At 45.7% G+C, this 8724-nt stretch overlaps 1 protein-coding gene across 2 annotated transcripts in view; it reads left to right on the top strand.

The window, feature by feature from the left end:
- The first annotated feature begins 292 nt into the window (after positions 1-292).
- MCTP2 (multiple C2 and transmembrane domain containing 2) overlaps positions 293-8724 on the top strand; it is a 232977-nt gene continuing 224545 nt past the window's right edge. For both annotated transcript variants that reach the window (XM_087428888.1, XM_087428886.1), the window contains exon 1: positions 293-433. The gene's annotated coding sequence lies outside the window, so the exon portion shown is untranslated. The remainder of the gene's footprint in view (positions 434-8724) is intronic.

Below are 8724 nucleotides of genomic sequence, written 5' to 3'. Positions count from 1 at the left end.
TTCCTTACTCTGAACTAAAATGCGAGTAGACTCAACTCTCCTAGTCACTGCCAAGCTTTTTAAACTCATCTTCTTTTTCCTGTGAGACAACCCAGACGAATGAGTTACAAGTAACCTCTTCCTCTTCCCCCAGCCGGTGCCCAGAACCGGGCGGCGGCGCTTTCTCGCAACAGCCGGCAAAGCCACCGGCGGCCGCGCCCGCGCTTCGGTCGGGGGCGGCTCAAAGGTGACGCGCGGCCGCCTCCTCCCCTTGAAGGCGGGGCTCGCGTGCCGGGCTGGGGAAGTCGGGCGGCCCTCGGCGAGGCCCCCTCCCCTGCCGCCTCCCGGCTGCTCCCTGCGCGTGCGAGCGGCGGCCACGGCGACAGCAGGTCCTGCGCAGGTGAGGGGCGCGCGCCGGCCCCCTCTGCAGCCCCCGGGACGCAGCCTCGGACAGGTGAGGGCGGTGCCAGGCTCACCTGGCAGCGCACGCGGGCGGGGCATCGGGGTCGCCGCGTGCTCTTTCCTGCGGGTGTGTCTGATCTCAACAGAAGTGGGGAGATGGGGAACCCGAGGCACCGGGATGGGAATTCAGGGGAGCTCCTACCCCGGAGCTGCTGGTTCAGGGGTCAGAAAGGTGTTCTGAGGCCAGGAGGCAGAAATACGAGGCGTTGACCGGTGGAGAGCGCCTTGGGGGAGGGCAGCCTGCCCCAGGATTTCTACGCATTTTAAAGGACAGGCATTCGTCTCCCCTGGGCGCCCTGGAGTTAGTCAGTCACCGCCACCGCCGGGACTCTTTCTGCAGGTCAGTCCCTGACTTCTGTGGGATTTGATGCGCTCCCTTCGTGGAGACCTGGAGATTCAACTTTGGTTCCTTGCGCAGACATTTGTTCAGCCGCACGAGAGCAGGAAGCCTTAGGATAATTGTGTACAGAGTGTCTTGTCACATGAAAAAAAAAAAAAAACTACGGTGATGGTGGTGGTGAACCTGAGAGGCGATTGCTTCCGCAATTAGTTCCTCAGCCCACTGTCCATTTGTTAAGCAAATGGTGCGCTGAGGGCTTGTAAATGTGGTTGGGTTTCTGTAAGCTAGATAAGGACGTGTTGAACGAAGTTCTTTGCGATGTCTGAGGGTTTCAGCCGCGTCCAGGTGCTTACGTGAGTGTGCTCTGGAAGTTACATCTTCAGAGGCCACTTATAGTTACCAGTTTCCCCGTGAACCTTGGGACTTGAGAAAACCTGTTTCACCGACACACTGAATCGCAAACAGGTCTATGAATTATGATTGCCCTTAGCATTCCTTTTTCACTTGGGTCAGCAGCATTTCAATTTAACAGATATTTGTAGTACGCCTGTTCGAGGGGAACCTCTGGAGGGCCGGGCTGGCGTGCTGTTGGGTAGCACAGGTGTTGATAGAAAGGGGAACTTCAGAGCACTCGTTGCTCACAGATGGATGTACAGAAAGAGACCAAGGGCACATTGTGCCTTTGTCTCCGCGGCTCCTCTTTGATCTCTGGTAATAAACATTTAAATACAGGGAGAATGTAAATCTTTGAAGAGTGTCTTGTCATTAGCCTGTGCTGACATCCAAAGTGACAAGGGTTATCAAAACCACCCTTAAAATAAAGTTATTAAGAATCGCCTCTGTGCCAAGCACCAGGCTGGGCAGTTAGTCGCATAAAATACGCAAAGTAGATAGTACTTTCCCCGTACTGATGAGAAACCGAGGCAGGAGGAATCCAGCAATTTGTTTAAGGGGACTGGTGGACCTGGGAATTGAATGTGGACATTTCTAAGTGCAGAAGCCATGCTTTTTCACTATTCCATGCTGCTGTGAGACAGATAGTGTAAATTGGCAGATTTAATGGAATAAGAATTCAAATTTATATTCATGAAACAATCCATGTCCTGGCAGTCAAAGTAACTGTCATGAATAAAATGAACGCTGTTTTCATTCTACTCGTGTGGTTAAACTATGACCAATCTAGGACAAGAGGATGAGCAGGTATTTTTAAAATGTAAAATGTGTGTCTTTCTTAGTGTATTTTTCAGGACCTAATATATCCAAGTCGGGCAAATTACTAAAAATTTATATGTATTCCTTGTATGTTACACATTGAAGTAACAGCTGATTTTCATACTATTCATGTATTTTAACATATTTCAACTTGATTTCTTTCCATAGCTTCCAGGTGAATAGAGCCCGCTGTTGTCACCCAGAAAGGACTTTGTGTGTATAAATCTAAAATCATACAGGAATATATCTAATATTTATTTTAAAAGATATATCTATTTTTCCTTAAATCTATCTCTAGAAGTGTAGAATCCTACAATACACTTATTTGGGAAGGAATCCTAAAATTCCTAATTTAACCTTTGCGTAAATGATCCATAACAACTCAACTGACAGTTTCCTTAAGTGCATGTAAACCACAAAAGTGATTTTCAAATTAAAATTATAATACCGTATAAGATGAGAATGAAAATAGTACTTAGAATTTTAAATAATATTTCCTGACATGGAGAGCATTTGCTTTCTTAAAACTTTCCTTATGATTGTTGGTAATTACACAGAAAAATGGAGAGGTTTCATATTTAAATTACCTTAAGGTGTTGAAGAAAGGCTTTTTGCCTGTGTTGGGAGGATCAGGTAGGATATTCTGCCTGGATAGTGCTTGGCATAATTTCTTTTTTCTCTGTCTTCAGTTGACAGTGAAATTGACGAGCCACCAAATGCTCCTCTCTAGGAGCATTTGAGATCCTACCTAGAACATGTTTATAAAAGTGTGCTTGGCTTGGTTAAGATGCTGTAATGCAGGGGCAGAGTGGGTGATGAATTAGAGAAATTCCCAGAAAAGCATAAGGGCCGAGGAGAAGAGTATGCACCAGGTGTGAAACGGGCAGATCCACATTTTGTGAGACCTGAAAGGTAAACTATTTGGGGATCCTCTTTAAGAAAAATAATACAAAATTAGTGATGAAAGTGAATGTTTACTTAGAATGGAAAAAGAAATTACAACCATGTGTTGGAGATTTCTGTCTCTTTCTGCTGAGCTCTTTTTGGGCAGTTTACCAGAAATGCTTACATAAAAATGCTTCCTGATTACAACCCTCTCCCTGAGAACACTCAGCATCTCCCAGCGATGTGTAGCACTCGTAGGGGCCTATGCCAGTGAGAGGCCGGAAGCTGAAGCTCCATTGCCTTCACAGAGAGAGAGGGCGAGTTGTGGCTGGAGGCAAAGGACTCTTGGTCCACTGAGCGGAGAAGAGGCTGTTGGCTGGGGTGGGAGGAATCATGGGCTCATCGGGCACTCGGGGCACTTCATGTCCCATGAACATTCTGAGAAAAAGGTCCTTGGTCTCTAAGACCTTCTAGTTTGGTTGGTTCTCCAGGGATGCCTTTGGCCATTGGCCCTCCCAGTTTTCATTCTATCATCACCATTTATTGAGAGTTTTCTATGTCCCAGGCACTGAGTAAGGCAAGGTCCTGGTTGCCAAGGAGCTCCTAGTCTCCTGGAGCTGATTTCATTGATGACAGTATGGTGTTGCAGATTCTGGCGTGGAGGCCTGGAGGGCTCCTGATGCTTGAGATGAGTTTGGAATTTTTGGTGGAGTTATGAAGATGAAGGAGTCCAGGAAGAGCATACTACGTGTGTAGAAGGCCATAGAAAGCCCTGGGTGTTTGGGTCCATACACTCTCCTCCACTGATGAAGTGAGGCCCCCTTAGTCAGTGTTTCTCAGCATGTCTTTCCAGAGCAGCAGAACCCACATATATGAGACTAACTTGTTAGAAATGCACATTCTCAGGTTCTACTCCAGCCCCCTGAATCAGAAGCTCTGTGTGTGGAGCATAGCCATCTGTGTTTTAAGAAGCCTTCCCGATGATTCTGGTGCATGCTAAACTTTGAGAACCACTGCTGTTAGTATTTGAGAGGACTGGTAAGGGATAGAATCCTCTGTGGAGATGGAAGGAGGGGAATGAGATTAATACTAATGCTAATATATTAATATTGTAATATAATTATAGTTTATATTTCTGTCACCAACATAGAGCCCTCAGATTGTGCCAGGCATTCTGCTAAGAAATATTAACTCTTATAATCATTAATACAACCCCACGAGGCAGGGCTATTATCACCTCCATTTAAATGTGAGAAAACTGAGGCGCAGAGAGGTAAGTGTATTGTCCCTGGTCACACAACTGGAAAGCCATTCAGCCAGGATTCGAGCGCAGGCAGTCTGCTTCCAGCACCTTCCCTCTCATCCTGCCTGGGAGAGTTTTCATGGATGTGATTGTTGTGTGTTGGCATTGTGGGAGAGGTCTGGAAGGCAGGCCTGAGACTGCTTGGAATGGCCCTGTTTAACAACCATAGTCATTTGCTGACCACTTGGGGTTAACAAATTTTTCTTTAGGGACTAATTACTGGATTAGAGAGTAAGGATGTTCTTGTCATTTTCTGCTAGTGCAAATTGTTAAAGTTTCATAAGCAAATGGACATGATTGCGTATACATGGTTGCATAACATGGAAATGCCTCTTTCCTCAGCTTGATTATGGGCTCACATGGATTTCCCCAGTGGGTGACTGTGGAAGGTGGCCTTGTTTCAGAATGCTGGGATTTATCTGGATATTAGCACGGGGCTTCTCTTCTAAAGGCCAACGCCTTCTCCAGGCCATGGAGGACTTGAAGATGATGGTGTGTTTGTCCATTATGTCCTGGAAGGTATCTAGAAGAGCTGTGCTCTGCATTTTTAGTTTTTTTTTTCCCAGGAAACAATTGTTCTCCGCAGTTCTATACACTTTATCACAGAATAGCTCCGTCGGGTCAGGCAGCCTGAGTAAGAATAAAAAGCCATAGATATGAGTACACGTGTGAGTGTGTAGAATGGTGGTTTGCCTTTGGGTGTGAACCTTAGGTTACTGAGTCTTCATTTCTTCAGAGACAAATGTTTAGACAAACATTAATTTGAGCTTCTGGCGGGCAGGAGAATTTAATTCTGGGAGTATTAGCTGTCTCATCCATGCATTCATTCATTCATATGGCGATTTGTTGTCTGCCTAGTTGTGCTAAGTGTTAAAATACAGTGGTGATCAGACAGACATGATCCCCACAGACGACTAGGGAGAACTTGCTCTGCAATGTTATGGGTGAATGGAGTTAGATGCCCTAATTCTGTCAGTGAGTCAGTGGGCGAGGAGGTAAGAAGTTATGCTAGTTCAGGAGTGAGGTTATAGGGCTTGGCTTGAGGCAATAGGGAAGCAGGGGTGTGGGGGGATTTGACTGATATCTAGGCAATTACAGTGACGACCAGGTGAGTGTGGGTGAGGGGCGAGAGGGAGTGTTGGGGCTGAGGTTTGTGCGTTGGGCTCCTGAGTTGGTGCCAGTAACAGAAGTGAGGACTAGAGAGAAGACTGTTTTCAGAGGATAATAATGAATTGCGTGGACATTGTGAGTTTGAAATGTCTGGATGGCTCCAAGGCAGAGGTTTTGGGTGGACAGTTGGATAGGATAAGGGTCTGCAGTCCGGGAAAGAGGTCTGCAATACAGAGGTTTGAAAGAACTGGTCTTTTTTTTTTTTTTTAAAGATTTTATTTATTTATTTTTTCCCCCCAAAGCCCCAGTAGATAGCTGCGTGCCATAGCTGCACATCCTTCCAGTTGCTGCACGTGGGACGCGGCCTCAGCATGGCCGGAGAAGCGGCACGTCGGTGCGCGCCCGGGATCCGAACCCGGGCCGCCAGCAGCGGAGCGCGCCCACTTAACCGCTAAGCCACGGGGCCGGCCCGTGAAAGAACTGGTCTTTAGGTGGCCATTGAATAATCGTCTAATTGTCAACTGATTGAATAATGCAGCTGATATAACAACCGAATCATTCAATGCATTGCTTAATATCAATGATTTTGTCGTGCTGTCTCCTAAGGAGATTGGGTCAGTGAGAAGCATGTCAGGAAAGAAATGTGCACTTTTCTCCTGGCTAGGCAGGAGAGGATCGGATTCCAGTTCCTTTGATGTGAAAGGTGAAAAGGGTTTACTTCCGCTCATTCTTTTGAGGGTGGAGAGGAATTCTCCACTCCCTTGGCCTTTAACATGTTTGGTAGCCTGAGCTCTGGCCCGAGCGAGGAGGTGCTCAAGGCGGAGGAGCAAACAAGAGCAGGCTGGAGCAGGGGTGTGACAAGGGGAATGTTGAAAGCTGGTTTTCAGAATTGGAGCCCATGTAATTGTCACAAGGTAAAATGCTTACCGTCTTACTGTCGATTTTCTTAATTTGTTATTTTCCATTATTAAAAACACTCACATCGTTTATGTACTATATCATGTTTATGGTAAATGAATCGTAAAGATCATGCAGCGAGACCAGTGTTGTTTTGTAGCTACTGCTATACAAATGTTACAAGATCATTTTTTTTCTAGAAAATGTAGGTTTTCCTAGGTGCTCAGAGTTAAGCCGAAAGCTTGTTTAAGATGTGTTGAAAAGTAGCTGAGGGGCCCGCCCTAGGGTGTAGTGGTTAAGTTCAGTGCACTCTGCTTTGGTGGCCAGGGTTTATGGGTTCAGATGTGCAAACCCATACCACTCATCAGTCATGCTGTGGCAGCGACCCACATGCAAAATAGAGGAAGATTGGCACAGATGTTAGCTCAGGGCCAATCTTCCTCAAGCCAAAAAAGAGGAAGATTGGCAACAGATGTTAGCTCAGGGCCAATCTTCCTTAGCAAAAAATAAATTTTTTAAAAAGTAGCTGAAATAGATATGTGTTCTTTTATCCAAAAGCTGTTAATTGAGCATGTATTATGCGTGCTATGTGCTAGAGTTTCCCTTGTGAATAAAACAGGTAGCTCCCTGTCCCCTTAGAGCTTAAGCTTAGAGCAGAAGTCAGACGGCTTAACAAGCGAGCACAGTCAAGTGTGCTGTTTGCTAAGGCTGAGGCATTGGGGGCTGTGGGAGCAAGTGGTGAAGGGAAGCCTCCAGAGGCAGGGCTGCCTGTGCTTAGCAGGAAGGAGCAGAAGGAGTTAGCCAGCAGTGGGCAGAGCGTCCTGTGGGCAGGGGCATCAGCATGGAGCAAGGTTTGGAAAGAACAGAGAGATTTTTTTGAGAAATTGATGGATGCTTTTGAGGAACTGAAAGTTTAGGATAATCTGCTTCAACTTTGAAGTTAAAAGTCACCTAATAAACTAGAATATTCATGAGAGATCTGTGAACTGATCAGGAAAACTGAAAAAGAAAGTATTAAACGTATCTGTGTGACTGTGACCCATGTTCAGTTCTAAGAGGCAACCAAGGTGACAATGGAAAAAAACCAAAGCAAAACAAAAATAATGATTGTGTTATATTTTTTGGTGGTGGGGGGGGACTATTTTTAGCCTTATGAAAGATGTTGGGGTTTAGTCTGAGACCTTAGGTAGCATATCAGAAAAGAATATTGTATTACCTGAACCACAATAACCACTGTTATTGCTATAATAGTCTTGCCTAATGTAAAAGATTTCATATATGTATAATTAGCTTAGCTTTCTAGGTTTGTGGTCTGGAAATGACCTTTGGGGTCAGCTCTCCCACCTCCTGATGTCCCCTCATGAACAAGCCGGGGCCGGGAGGTGCTGCAGGCTTGCCTAGCCTTGTGTGGTCAGTCAATAACAAAGTCTGTCGGGTAAAATGTCTGTCGCTCTTTGTCCTCAGTGACACGCTTCACTTGCACGTTTCTTGTCTGTTGCTGGAACAGGCCCTGTAATGAACTATCTCCATCTTCTCTTGAGTCTTTATCTCTACAGAGCTCCCTCCCCCTTCTTCCTTATTTCCTCCTTGGTGTGTGGCATGCACTTTCTTCCTACAGAGTTTAGTGTTTTGAACTTTGTAGGAACCCTTGGCAGAAGTTACCTTCAGCATTTTAGGCCTGTCTAAAGAGGTAGAATTTCTCTGACTTTCCTGTCATTCTCTTAAATCTCACGTGAGCTGGCGCAGAGACACTTATCCTTAGCCAGGAATGAGAAGGAACGTTCTCAGGAAGTTTCCTGTGTTAACATTGAACCAGAAGACACGGCAGAACTGAGAAGGTACATGATGAATTGTTTTTAAATAGCGGGAACCATTATGTGACCAAAACAAAGTTTGAACATGTAGGCGTGGCCCTGGTTGTTAATCACAGATGGGTATTCAGTTCTTTATTAACTCCTTCCTGTCCAACTTCCAACCTTGTGTCAATTTCTAGCTTTATCACCATGAGCTCAAGATCCTAAATCACTAATTTATTGCTTAGTTTTGGGTTCAGTTGGCAATAGGTGCCTTTTTGTTTAGTGTTTGTTTCCTTTAGCGGAAGAAGTTTTTTGCCTTTCCTAGTTTACAGGACATACAGACTCAGCTGCTCTAGATTTCGGTTCGTGTGCCAGCTACCTGACACTGCTGAGCTTCTACTAGGTGGCAGCATCTTCTTATACTCACTCTGATCCTCTCAGGAGCCCTGCTAGGTAGGGGTCATCCCCATTTTGTAGAAGACAACACTAAGACTCAGGGAAGCCATGTGAGTTGTGCGGGGTCACCCCGTTGGATGGAATTTTACTTTTTTCCCCTACTATTCGATTCCAAGGCAGTGCTATTTCAGTCATTCCACTCTGCCTGGCTTCCCTGGAAAGGTGTTTAACCACAAGACTAGAGAATCTCCAAGACCCATTCCAATTAAGATTCCAGGAATTTCTCTGCATCCTGGGGTTGGAAGCAGCTGCTCCACGCATTCCCAGGGTGAAGGCAGAGTTGA

The sequence above is a fragment of the Ceratotherium simum genome, chromosome 3 (assembly GCF_057802395.1).
Source record: "Ceratotherium simum simum isolate JZ-2026a chromosome 3, ASM5780239v1, whole genome shotgun sequence".
Classification (NCBI taxonomy): domain Eukaryota; kingdom Metazoa; phylum Chordata; class Mammalia; order Perissodactyla; family Rhinocerotidae; genus Ceratotherium; species Ceratotherium simum.
The sequence above is the reverse complement of the archived record's forward strand: the minus strand, read 5'-3'. Positions and strand labels throughout refer to the sequence as shown.